This window comes from Dipteris shenzhenensis, chromosome 7 (assembly GCF_047967505.1).
Source record: "Dipteris shenzhenensis isolate YYH24624 ecotype China chromosome 7, Dip_SZ_1.0, whole genome shotgun sequence".
NCBI classification, from domain to species: Eukaryota; Viridiplantae; Streptophyta; class Polypodiopsida; order Gleicheniales; family Dipteridaceae; genus Dipteris; species Dipteris shenzhenensis.
In genome coordinates, this window is record NC_141602.1 from 10,163,759 (window position 1) to 10,178,291 (window position 14,533).

Below are 14,533 nucleotides of genomic sequence, written 5' to 3' on the forward strand. Positions count from 1 at the left end.
GCATGGTAGTTCGACACATATTTAGAGAAGCAATTCAAAAAACTATAGTAGAACTTTAAAAACAAAAACAACCATTCAATTTTAATGTCTTTTGAAGACTCTACGTAACCACAATATTTAGAAACAACTTTTGGAAGTGGCACAATACATCATAAACATAGTTAGGGTACGATTACAAACTACCCTTCCGCCGTGATATAGACTCTACATTGATGACTGATAGCTATTCAAACTAAATTCTTGAACATATGCCTTCATAAAACTAGAATATACAAAGTAAATTTTCATAAAACAAGTGAAAGTACAAAGAAAACGACTTTAGACAAAATTATGAGTAAAGTACAAAAATAAAAATAAAACTACGCTACCCAAGCATAAGCTGCCATATGGGTTTCACGAGATCTCAGAATTTGTCGCATAAACCTAGCACTTACTAACCCACCCAAACAGCAAAAATTTCGATAACAAAAAGGAATAAACAAAGCAGAAAATAAGAAAAGAGTGAGGAGAGAGATTAATCCTAAACAAAAAGGAAACAAAGATAAACCAACACAAATAAGAGAAAACCAATGACATGTTGGAGATAAGTGCACACTAAGTGTACTATTTCCTAGCTACTATAGCCTCTCATGTCAATTATCTTCGCAGTCTTATGGTTCAGCTTGCGTCAGTCAAGTCTCCCATCTCCGAAGACATTGCTATTGCTGTGCTTCTCAAAAGCTTACCTGACACCTATGCTACTCTTGTCACTACCTTCAAGTATCATAATAATCCTTCTCTTGAGGGTATCATCAATGCTCTCCAAGAGGAAGAAAGAACTCAACAACGAAAGGTAACTGACACTGCTTTTTTAGCAAAGAAAGGAAGTTCTAAGGTAAGAAAGCCTTGCACCCATTGTGGCAAAACTAATCATATGGAGAAGGACTGTTTCAAGGCTCATCCATGCACCATTTGTGGCCGTGATAATCACCGGGAGAGGGACTGCTACTCCAAAACCTCTACATCAGCCCCTGCATCTACCTCAGCCCATGTTGCTGCAACATCTCCATCAGCTGATCCTGCTATTCCTTCCTCACATGATGAGAAATGGGCTTTCTGATTACTTCTATGACTTGTCTAACACCTTGACCACCGATGATGTAGGTCAAGGGGTTCTAGTGTCTTGGTCTTTCTATTTGTCTACAGTCAGTCTTCTGTCTATTTAGTCTTGTCTGTCTGTCTATTTGTCTATCAATCTGACTGTGTTTTAGATCCATTTTGTCCCTACCCTTGTGGACCCATATGAGGATATTACTTGAGGAGGGGTGTCTCAGGATCTTTTGTCTGTCATGTTTTCTGTTACCACAATGTAAATATCCTAAGTCAAAGTACAGTTGACCATTTATTTGATCATAATTAAAGAGCTTTATATGTGTTAATTATGGTCAAAGAGTTATTTTAATGGTCAAAGGATTGACTTCGGTCAAAGATACTTGACTTTAGTCAAGTAAACCTGACTGCGGTCAGAGAGTGTTGACTTCGGTCAACAAGACTTGGCATGCGCCAAGAGGGTTAACCCCGGTTAACCAAGATGTGCCAACTTCGGTTGGAGAGACTTGGCTATAATTAAGGCGCCTTGACCTTTGGTCAAAGCTCTTTAATTATAATCAAGAGTATTGACTCCGGTCAACCAGAGAATATATATATTTTTATTTGTATATACATTTGTTTAGACGTGCACATGTGTTCAGTGGGGACGTCCACCGTGACTAGGATTAGTCCACAGTGTGTTATTTGCATGCAAAGCGCTAACAATTAATGGGTACCATGGTGGTGCGCTTTAATTAATTGTTGCAGGTACTAGGAAGGATTATTTTTCCTAAGCGAAATGGGAGCCTAACAAGCATCTAGGAGGCGGTTCGTGTGACCGAGAGCTTTGAAGACTCCAGAATGGCCCTTAGTGGCTTGTAATAGGATTTAGTCTAGATTTTAGACAAGTGGCATGTTGCCGATTTGAATGGAGCTTGAAGCTCTTGTAAAAGAAGAGATTATTCACGTTTTGTAAGATGGAGATTTACGAGATAGCTCTACGCTGAACTTCTGTAATAGATTTTTCTTGGATGAATAAAGACCTTCGGGGGGGTCCAGCCCGACGATTTGTCCTGGGCCCTAGTGCATCTCCAGTGAGATGGAGTGAGGGAGAGCTTTTGAGAGTATAAATCCCGTCGTTTAAGAGTGGTGATATTGAAGCCATAGCTGTCTTTCACCGGTCAGTCTGGTTTTATTGGTATCAGAGCCGAGGCTCAAAAACTTACTGAAGTTTTTGACGATTCAAAGTGTTGGAATAAAGAGGAGCATGCGAGTGTTTATGCACACGGCGGCAAGTCTGGCTAAACATATTGCGTAAGCTATACGGGGAAAACATCTTTGGCGTAGCGTGATCCAGTATTTCATTTTCGAGACCCGAAAGTTGGCGTGAGTGAATGGAGTACAGAAAGGCCTAACTAGCTATGGCTTAAGCTAACGCAATTGTGGGTTGTACATGGTCGTGGTAGCCTACCGGAAGTGCAACTCCTCTTTTAGGCAAGAGCCCAAGCAGCGTCGTGTCTTGTTGGGTAATTACGTAATGGAATTCCCAAAGGAAGCTAAGGAGAGATTCCATGAGCCATCGTGAACGGCAAAGGAAGGGGTCCTGTGAATGCAAAAGGACGAACAATGGAAATCGGGAAGGCAATCTTGTGCTGATGACCCCAAAGAGACGTTCTTACGCGGGCACTGAATGGTTGGCAAGCGCGGGGTGTCAGCTGGTGAATGGCGATGTAAAAGGTTCCGTGACCACGAATTAATGAGCAGACGGCTGCGTGATACCCCTGACGGAGAGTAAGCGCAGATGGGAGCGATTCTGGTGATTCTTGGCCTCCTAATTGGCGAAGGAGTATCAGGGAGGTCGCTGGATGGTATGCCCAAAGGAATTCGTGGAGATCCTTGAAGACCTTGTGAAGGCAACGCACGGTGTGCTATTCTGTTGTCTGACAGAGATGTTGACGAAGACCTTCAACAAATCTTCGTGAAGGCTCAGATCGACGGTCACCAAGGTGCGGCGGGCGTGGCTCTATGCACAGATACACTGACACGTGCGGTGATACGTGGCAGACACGTGTAGTGCGTTGATGTGGCGTCTAGCCAGGTCAGCAGATGACATGGTAGTAAACGTGGCACAGGCGCTGACGTGGCAGTGCACAGATATTTGCTGATGTGTCATATGGACACGTGTTAGATGACGTGGCAACCAGTCCAACAGATGACGTGGCAGGACATGTGGTAGCTGACCTGGAGTGCCAGCTAGACAGGTGGCTGAGGTGGCAGACCCTGGGTTTATCCAACCTAACCTTGGTTAGTGGACTGGTTAGAGGTCCAGTTACTTGACCCATCCAGTCTAGTCTGGTCACTGTAACCAGACTGTGACCAGTCTAGTTGGTTCAGTTGCAAACTAACCAGATCAGTTTGGTTGGTGTAACTGGTCCAGTTAGTCTAGCTGCAGACTAACCAGACCAGAACCAGTCAGTCTGGTTAGAGTAACCAGCCGGATACTATCTGGTTACTGTCTACAAAAAAAAAAAAAAAGAAGACAGTTGCAGAGATTGTTTCTGCTACTAATTTTCATCTGTTTGTCAGACTTTCACTGTCAGAAAAACAGCAGAAAAACAGAGAAATCAGAGATTTGCAAAAAAAGAGTATGCATGCCTTTGAGCAGTAAAAAGAGGAAAAAAAAAAACAGATGCCTTTTGAAGCCATCTGCAGCAGCCAGAAAAGGGCGATATAGTTGTTGATGCTTTGGCAACTGTGTGGGTATATGCCTTGAACTGACAGCCAGTACTGGCATAGATTGTGAATGCAAAACACCTCTTGTTGAGGTACTTTTTCTGTTGGAAAAGCAAAAGTAGTGTGCATCAGTTACCCGCACTGTGTGAGAAATCTGCAGATCTCAGAATATGGATCAATCACCTATCCAGTGGGATTCACAAGATAGGGATGTACATCCAGGACAAAAAAATGTGCCGCAAACTCAACAAGAATTTGAACAGATGGTACGCACTCGTATACAAGAGCTAGAAAATCTCAAAAGGGATCCCACGGCTCAGCATTTGTTTCAAGCAGAAGCTATGCCTAATCCAGTATATGATGTGCCAATGCCGGAGGCACACTCTCGTGTACAGCCTGAGAGAGAGAGATCTCATAGATCTCATAGGAGACGGTCCCATAGTAAAAAGAGATCGAGGCATCATCACCGATCTCCTAGTCCATCATCGTCTACCTCGAGTTCGACCTCTGTGTCTTCTTCTTCCTTATCAGATAAATCATCCAGGAAAAGAAGGAAACACGAGAAGTCTAGGAAGAGAAAGTCTTCCAAAGCGACCAAGGAATTTAAAGAGGGAGGAAAATATGTCAAGTTTATGACCTACAATGGACAGTATAGTCATACAGACAAAGCATTGCAGTTTATCAGACAGTTTGATGCTGCATTCGGTACATAAAAATTTTCAGAATCCTCCAAGTTAAGAATGGTCAGTTTACACTTGACAGCAACGGCTAGTGCGTGGTGGAGTGCACTGACCACAGATGGGTCAGCCCCAAGGAAGTGGAAGGGCTTCAAGAAAGCCTTCTACCAGCAGTTCATGCCTAAACAGTTTAGAGACCATGTTCTTCAAGACTGGGACAGCTTGCACATGGATGCAGGAGATACAGTGGATGGGTACAACCAAATGTTCTGGGATGCTTATTTGCAGGTTGCACCGTTCAAAAAGATCTCCAAAGGCACCCAAATGAGGAAGTACAGAGCAGGTCTCACTCCAAGAATTCAGGCAGTAGTGAATGCTTTGGGGGCAAAGAATATTCAAGATCTTATGCATTCAGCTTCAGTAGCGAGTCTTGTGCCGCTACAAGATCCATCTACAGTGCCATCCTTGCATGCAGGACGTGCTGATAAACAGAAAACTGATTTTACCAAATCAGAAAAGAAAGAGTACCCCAAGGCTGAAAAGAAAGGGTTTCAGCCTCAGAAGCCGAGGGGTACTCAGTTTTCAAAGACTTATAAGGGCAAATCTCTATTCACCCCTGAACAGATAGCGGAATTCCGTAGAGATGGGAAATGCTTCAGGTGCGGTAAAGAGGGGCATGTGGCTGCCCAGTGCCCAGAAAAGCCTTCAACATCGAAGGGAAAAGAGGCAGAGAAGCCACGAGGACCACAAAAGCCAATGGCGGGGGGAATTCCTGATATACTGGGTCATGCTTTGAACCCAGAAGAACGAGAATTGCTGCTATCATGGGGCAAAGTTAGAGACCAGCAAGCGCTAATTTTATTTGATCCAGGGGCTACTGATAATTTTATATCAAAGGATCTAGCCCTGAGGCTGGGAATAAAGACGGAAGAGTTAGGCAGGGCTTTGGATGCCGATCAAATGTTTTGTGGAAATCCTGTGCCAGTTACTCCCTTGATAGGGAAGCTCCGTCTTCATGTTCAGAGTTATGTGGATCAGGAAGACTTCTTCATTTCTCCACTGAAACATTATGATGTAGTTTTGGGGATGCCTTGGTTTCACCGCAAGGCAGTGAAGTTGACTCTTCCTGAAAGAGTGCTGGAGTTTGTGCATAGGGGGAAAAATCAGCGTTTAATTGCCAGGAATAAAGGGGACACTATCCCCATTGTATCTGATGTTTCATGCGGTAAAGCAATAAAGTCTGCAATTTCTGCGTACATGGTTTTTGTAAAAGAAAAAGAGAATGATATGCATGCTGAAATGAATGATGCAGACAAAGATAAGTTTCAATTTCTGGTAAACTTTAAAGATTGTTTTTCTGATGTTTTGCCAGGGGAGTTACCCCCAGAGAGACCAGAAGATCATCAGATAGAGTTAATGCCTGGTAGTGAGCCACCAAACAGACCCCCTTATAGAGTCAGTGCGACTCAGAGAGAGGAGATTATGGCTCAGGTACAGGACTTGCTGTCCAAAGGGTTGATTCAGCCCAGCTCGTCTCCTTTTTGTTCCCCTGTACTCTTAGTACAGAAGAAAGATGGTTCATTCCGTATGTGCGTCGATTATCGCGCACTGAACAAAATGACCATCAAGAATAGATTCCCTATTCCGCGCATTGATGATGTCCTGGATCAGTTAAATGGAGCTTCAGTTTTCAGCAGGATAGACTTAAAGATTGGCTACCACCAAGTGAGGATACAACCTCAGGATGTGCACAAGACAGCATTCCGCACTACATTCGGGTTGTATGAATACTTAGTGATGCCATTTGGGTTGACAAATGCTCCAGCCACATTCAATAGAATGATGGATCGCATCTTCCGGAAGTACAGGCATTTTACGGGTACTTTCTTTGATGATATCTTAGTTTTTTCTAAGACAGAGGAAGACCACAGAGAACATCTTGCTATAGTGTTTCAAGAGCTGAGAAATCATCAGCTCTATGCAAACAGCAAGAAAAGTGAATTCTTCCTGGAAGAAATCCACTATCTGGGGCATATAATATCCAAGAATGGGATACAAATGGATCCAACGAAGATCCGTGCCATTCAGGAATGGCCAGAGCTGAAAACTGTGCATGAAGTTCGAAGCTTTTTAGGCTTGTGTTCTTACTACAGAAGGTTTATCAGACATTTTGCTGATATCGCAGCTCCATTACATGACCTCACTAAGAAAAATGCAGCCTTCACATGGGGATTATCACAGAAGAAAGCATTCAATACACTCAAGGAGAAGTTGACTACAGAGCCTATTCTGGTAGTCCCGGATCTTTATCAGTCTTTTGATGTTGATTGTGATGCTTGTGGAGAATGTGTTGGGGCTGCATTGCATCAGAATGGTCATGTAGTAGCCTATGAAAGCAGGCGACTTCGGGATGCGGAAAGATATTTAGGAATCTATGAGAAAGAGTTATTGGCTGTAATTCATGCCATCCATACATGGAAACACTATCTTTTGGAAGATCCACCAGAAGTGGATGAGCTGGAGGAAGTCCTTCAGCCAGAGCAAATTGTGTACCATATTATACGTAAAGGCCCTCAGGGTAAGGAGTTTTACAGGTATCTTGTAAAATTCAAGAATTATACGGCATTAGATGCCAAGTGGATGGACAAAGACATGCTATCCGATCATCCACAACTTTTGGATGTTTACAAGGAAGCTTTTCAGTTGAGGTCAACTGAATAGAAGCCGAGGGGATGTTACCACAATGTAAATATCCTAAGTCAAAGTACAGTTGACCATTTATTTGATCATAATTAAAGAGCTTTATATGTGTTAATTATGGTCAAAGTTATTTTAATGGTCAAAGGATTGACTACGGTCAAAGATACTTGACTTTAGTCAAGTAAACCTGACTGCGGTCAGAGAGTGTTGACTTCGGTCAACAAGACTTGGCATGCGCCAAGAGGGTTAACCCCGATTAACCAAGATGTGCCAACTTCGGTTAGAGAGACTTGGCTATAATTAAGGCGCCTTGACCTTTGGTCAAAGCTCTTTAATTATAATCAAGAGTATTGACTCCGGTCAACCAGAGAATATATATATTTTTATTTGTATATACATTTGTTTAGACGTGCACATGTGTTCAGTGGGGACGCCCACTGTGACTAGGATTAGTCCACAGTGTGTTATTTGCATGCAAAGCGCTAACAATTAATGGGTACCATGGTGGTGCGCTTTAATTAATTGTTGCAGGTACTAGGAAGGATTATTTTTCCTAAGCGAAATGGGAGCCTGACAAGCATCTAGGAGGCGGTTCGTGTGACCAAGAGCTTTGAAGACTCCAGAATGGCCCTTAGTGGCTTGTAATAGCATTTAGTCTAGATTTTAGACAAGTGGCATGTTGCCAATTTGAATGGAGCTTGAAGCTCTTGTAAAAGAAGAGATTATTCACGTTTTGTAAGATGGAGATTTACGAGATAGCTCTACGCTGAACTTCTGTAACAGATTTTTCTTGGATGAATAAAGACCTTCGGGGGGGTCCAGCCCGACGATTTGTCCTGGGCCCTAGTGCATCTCCAGTGAGAGGGAGTGAGGGAGAGCTTTTGAGACTCGAGAGTATAAATCCCGTCGTTTAAGAGTGGTGATATTGAAGCCATAGCTGTCTTTCACCGGTCAGTCTGGTTTTATTTTCTATCTTGTCTCTCAGTCTATCAGTCTTTATGTCTATCTTCTAGTCTTGTCTTTCTGTCTTACTCCTAGTGTCCACTTAAGGAGGGTGTTGGAGATAAGTGCACACTAAGTGTACTATTTCCTAGTCTACATTAGTCTAAGTCTAAGTCTAAGTCTAAGTCTAAGTCTAAGTCTAGTCTTTATGTCTTGAGTGTGTGCCATGTGGCACTTCTACAAGTATCCCATAAGCACTCTTGCTTTATATCTTGTACTTTGGCCCATATATTCAATGGGTCACATCATTGTAATCTATCAGTCTAGCTTGTGTCTTGTCTACACTCTTCTCAAGGTATTTCTTGTCTTTCAGTCTTGTTATTTCATTTCCAATTTCTAGTTCTAGTTCTTGCTTCCATATTCCAACATGACACACTAATGCAAACAAAAGAAAAAAATATTATTTACTGATTTATTTATTTTATATTTGAGGATAGAACTAACCTAAGAGCTAAAAAGAAAATGGGCTTTGAAGCTCCCCATTTCAGATTTTGATTCTGTGTGTAAGGATCCTAAACATAAGCAAAGACGAGAATACAACATAGAACAAAGTGGAGTTTCTTTGTTACTTTTATTGTATTAAAGGCCTTCTTGAGAAGTATTAGGATTAGATTTCTAAAGAGAAATAAAGGCGCTCTTACTTTATAGAACTGTGAGGTAATCACTCCATATTTGTTCATATCTAAGATGATTGAGTTAATGTGAAGCATTCGAATCATATTCAATACAGGTTGTTGTCAAGGATAAATTCCTCCACTGAAAGGGCTGCGTAGAAGACAGCAATGACCTCCTACCTGGCAGGGATACCACCTCAAGCCATATCTTAAGATCTTATTCACCTTAAGAAACTCTGTTTGGTGTTGATTGGGAAATTGACAATCTAGAAGCCAAAACTGTGGCATTGATGGGTGAGAAGACACATATGGACAAAGCCCTTGCTGACGTGATACAAGAGAAGTAGAGGAGACAGAAACATGAGAGAGAAGATGGGAGAAAGGGAAGGCTGAGTGGGAGCTGGAAAAAACCAACACCAATGCAAAGATGCAAGCCATGGAAATGGAGCTGCAACAGCTCAAAGAAATGAAGGGAACTCTCACGGTAGATAACCAAAGGAAAGGTAAAGATGCTACAATAGAAGGAAATGGTCAAGAAAGTCATCTCAGCCGAAAGAAAGAATTCATATCTGATGTTTTAGACAAAGACACGAGAATGAACAGCAAAGCCCTGAATGTACTTGTCAGAGGACTGGCAATAAGTGACAGCCCAATGGCCAATGCTGGAGCATTAATTACCAAGGTCGGTATTAATCGCACCTGTGAGGCAGCCTGGAGAGTGGGTAAAGCTGATGCACGAACAAGGCCAATGGTGGTCAGATTGTGAACTGCAGTGGTCAGATCTACAGCAGGCAGATCTACATTCGGGCAACAATGAAGGGGACAAGGACATACCTAGATAATAACCTCAAGCTCTTGCAACAAGAGCATAGAAGGGAGGGGATGATCCGAGTGATGGCAGCAAGACAGGAAGGGAAAAAGCCTGCATACAAAGATGGTAAGGTGATCATTCGATTGAAAGAGAGAGGGAAACAAACAACACATGGCGGTGTCCAACCTATGGGGCGGAGGTACAAAACCTATTGGGCATGGCAGCGTGGAGCTGTAATGACACCTTGTGCACTGATCCAAGAGGGACCTCCACCAACCGTCTTCTACACCGAGACATGCGTGATTCCGGAGAGAGGACTACCCGTGAGTCCGGAGAGAGGACTACACATAGTGACAAGATGCACATGGGAGTTGCGATGATAATGGGATATGAGGCTCTGGGGGTGCAGCAGTTCTCTTCAGTTCGCATCTAAGATTGCTCATATCTATGATGATGATAGAGTGGCGAGAGATGAAATCCCACCTTATACGTGAGCAAGCACACCGGATCTCATAGCACTTTACATACCGCAAGAGGCAGGCTTTCCTCTCACATAGGCTAGATGAAGTGACTAGCTCTTTCCCAACAGAGGACCCCACTATTGCATGGGGGCTTCTCTCAAAGGCAAAGCCATCCATCCTCATCACAGCCCCGGTTTATTGGCACAAATATGCTACATTGCTCTATGATGTCCAAACCCATGCACCACCTACTATGTCATGTGTCGACTCCATAACAAGAGAGCCTAGGACCATGAGGGGCTACGTACAGAGCACTTTGCAATGAACATGAGGTCTTGGCCCTAATCCTAGCACAAGCATTCAACCATGGTGTATGCCATGACTTCCCCATGCTTGGAGTACCACCACATAGTACCGATACACAAAGCACGAATCCCATGGATACTGAAAATTACCGCACTCTCATGATTGGCCACACGCTAGCCAAAATTTATGGGTCGGTACTAGACAGAGAGATCAATACTTTCACAAAGGCAAAGGGACAGCAGGCTTTGGGACAAGCTGGATTACACTCTACTCTAAACCACATCATCGAGGAGGCCAGATCAAGATCCTAGAAGGTCTACGCTTGTTTAGTAGAATTTGGGACGCTTCCGAGGATTCAGGAGACGCAAATCCCAAGAGCCACAATTTGGCGGGGCAACCCAAGTGGTCTGTCAGATTGGATTGAGAGCACGATCAAAGTGAAGCAGGGATGCCGCTTCTCACTGACACTCTTTTTTTGGTTTGACATTGATGAGATCAAGACCTTCATTGACTGCCTTGGAGGTAAGGGGTCATTGCTTGTTGACTTGATGATATAGATACTCTTATACACAGATGATACAGTCCTCATATCCTTCTCGGCATCATTCTTACACAGACATCTATAGGCCCTAGGGGTGTTTTGTAGGAAGAAAGAGACTTGACAATTAAGCTTGGTAAGACCAAGGTCATGATTTTCAACACATCATAGGGGGAGCCGGTGGATATTCTGCAGTCCTCCAATTACCTCGAGGCGATTTTTGCAAGACCAAATTTTACAATGATTCATGTAGCCAAGGCACAACTTACAAGAGGTCAAGGGGCTCTAGCTCAACCACAGTGATTCTTTCTTTCTTTCTCCTAACAAATGCTGCTGTTACACCTCCCCTATGTCCTCATATGGGGCTCATAGGTGAAACATGCACTCAAGCAGCGATTAGCTACGCCCATACCTAAGTGCATCCAAGATCGCATACGCCGAGCACTCCATACCTAACACTGCAACATTAATAAAGAACGTTTATGAGACTGAAAAGAAACTAGATACTGTCACCACAATGTAAATATCCTAAGTCAGAGTACAGTTGACCATTCATTTGATCATAATTAAAGAGTTTTATATGTGTTAATTATGGTCAAAGAGTTATTTTAATGGTCAAAGGATTGACTACGGTCAAAGATACTTGACTCTAGTCAAGTAAACCTGACTTCGATCAAGCAGACTTGGTTTATTACCAAGAGGGTTAACTGCGGTTAACCAGAGAACTACAGAGCTGACTACGATCAGAGAGTGTTGACTTCGGTCACCAAGACTTGGCATGCACCAAGAGGGTTAGCCCCGGTTAACCAAGATGTGCCAACTTCGATTGGAGAGACTTGGCTATAATTAAGGCGCCTCGACCCTTGGTCAAAGCTCCTTAATTATAATCAAGAGTGTTGACTCCGATCAACCAGAGAATATATATATATATATATTTTAATATTTGTTTAGATGTGCACATGTGTTCAGTGGGGACGCCCACTGTGACTAGAATTAGTCCACAGTGTGTTATTTGCATGCAAAGCGCTAACAATGAATGGGTGCCATGGTGGTGTGCTTTAATTAATTGTTGCAGGTACTAGTCTTGATTGTCAATCATGTAGTTTGAAAGTAGGAAGAGTTATTTTTCCTAAGCGCTACGGGAGCCTGACAAGCATCTAGGAGGCGGTTCGTGTGACCAAGTGCTTTGAAGACTCCAGAATGGCCCTTAGTGGCATGTAATAGGATTTAGTCTAGATTTTAGACAAGTGGCATGTTGCCAATTTGAAATGAGCTTGAAGCTCTTGTAATAAAGGGGATTTTTCACGTTTTGAAAACTGAGAGTACCAGACAGCTCTACGCTGAACTTTTGTAACAGATTCTCTTCAAGTAATAAAATACCTTCGGGGGGGTCCAGCCCGACATGTTGTCCTGGGCCCTATTGTCTTTGTAGAGAGAGGGAGAGAGGGAGAGCAAAAGGGGAAGTGTGCTTGCTGTTTTTATACGAAGGAGATTCGTAGTGAATCAAAGAGAAATTGTTGTCCGTAACAGAGCGTGTGGGATTTCGTCTGATTTTATTGGTATCAGAGCGCAGTTCCGTAGCTTTCTGAAGCTATGACGGTCTGAGAAGATGCCTGCAGCCAAAGGGAAAATTACTGATGCACATGCCTGTGGTGCTTGGGAATTCGCTCAAAAGGAAGGAACAAGATGGCGGCCTGTTCAAAGCTGGGATAAGCAAAGATTTGCAGCCGCTGGTACAACGTCAACAAGATGGGCGACATAGATGCAGCTGTGGAGTTATTCGTTGGCAGAATGGAATTGGGGCAAGCGTGATGAAAAAAAGAAGATCCTATGCATCAATTAAGTGCACCATATTGTTTTTCAGTCCTGAATTGAAGGCGGAATCAGTATCACTTAAAGAAATTACGCCGCTGCTATCATTTGTTTGTTAGTTTGGGGGAAGAAGAACAAAGAGACCAGCGGAAATCAGAATTGAGGCAGAATTCCAGAATTGCCCAGAATTGCATCGCTCCTGTTAGACCCGCTTGTAATTGGGGATTCGGAGGTTATTAAAGATAGGCGGGCTGTTGTGTGCTACGGCCTGTGATAGGCAGGAGTGTGAAGCCTCACGAAAGAGACCAGCAGCCGTGTGAACGTCAAAGATTTGATACGCAGCTCTTTATGCCCAAAGAAAATTCCATAACGCTCAAATTACCCAAGGATTTGGAGCTTGTCCTCAAAGACTAAGGCGCAGCTGTTTTGACTCAGAAGAGCATAGAAAGAGGCGTAAAGATTCCTGTGAATAGCCTTGAGCAAGAGTATGCTGATTATGACGGAAATTCCTGCGTAGAGAGAAGAAATCTCATGTTACGTTGACGGCGCAGGACACGTGGCGCTGACGTGGCAACCACACGTGCGAGGTGACGTGGCAGCCTAGTGGCATGCATGTGCAGGTGCTGACGTGGCAGTACATGTGGCAGCCAGCTCAGCAGATGACGTGGCAAGACACGTGGCAGGCTGATGTGGCTAACCAGTGGTTAAGTTTAACTCTGGTTAGTTAACCCTGGTCAGAGGTCTAGCTAACTTCACCCAACCAGACTAGTTTGGTCACTGTAACCAGACTGTGACTAGTCCAGTTAGTCTAGTTGCAGACTAACCAGACCAGAACCAGTCAGTCTGGTTAGAGTAACTAGCCAGTTACTCCATCTGGTTACTGTTCTTTCAAAAAAAAAAAAAAGACAGTTGCAGAGACTATTTCTGCTAGCACATTTAACCTGCCTGTCAGACTTCTACTGGCCGAAAAGCAGCAGAAAAGCAGAGAAATCAGAGATTTGCAGAAAAAGAAAATGCATGCCTTTGTACACTGGGAAGATGAATCAGATGCTTCTGAGTGCTTTTTGCAGTAGCCAGAAAAAGGGGGAATACAATTGTTGATGCTTTAGCAATTTGTAATAGGGATGTACATCCAAGACAGAGAAGTGTGCCGCAAACTCAACAAGAATTTGAACAGATGGTACGCACTCGTATACAAGAGATGGAAAATCTCAAAAGGGATCCAAGGGCTCAGCATTTGTTTCAAGCAGAAGCTATGCCTAATACAGTATATGACGTGCCAATGCCGGAGGCACACTCTCATGTACAGCCTGAGAGAGAGAGATCTCATAGGGGACGGTCCCATAGCAAAAAGAGATCGAGGCATCATCACCAATCTCCTAGTCCATCACCGTCTACCTCGAGTTCGACTTCTGTGTCTTCTTCTTCCTTATCAGATAAACCATCCAAGAAAAGAAGGAAACACAAGAAGTCTAGGAAGAGAAAGTCTTCCAAAGAGACCAAGAAATTTAAAGAGGGAGGAAAATATGTCAAGTTTATGACCTACAATGGACAGTATGGTCATACAGACAAAGCATTGCAGTTCATCAGGCAGTTTGATGCTGCATTCGATACAGAAAAATTTTCAGAATCCTCCAAGTTAAGAATGGTCAGTTTGCACTTGACAGCAACAGCTAGTGCATGGTGGAGTGCACAGACCACAGATGGGTCAGCCCCAAGGAAGTGGAAGGACTTCAAGAAAGCCTTCTACCAGCAGTTTATGCCTAAACAGTTTAGAGACCATGTTCTTCAAGATTGGGACAGCTTGCATA

At 43.3% G+C, this 14,533-nt stretch overlaps 1 protein-coding gene across 1 annotated transcript in view; it reads right to left on the reverse strand.

Moving 5' to 3' along the window:
- Positions 1 to 14,533, reverse strand: part of LOC147899930 (5'-3' exoribonuclease 3-like) — a 115,805-nt gene that overhangs the window by 47,738 nt on the left and 53,534 nt on the right. The window lies entirely within an intron of this gene.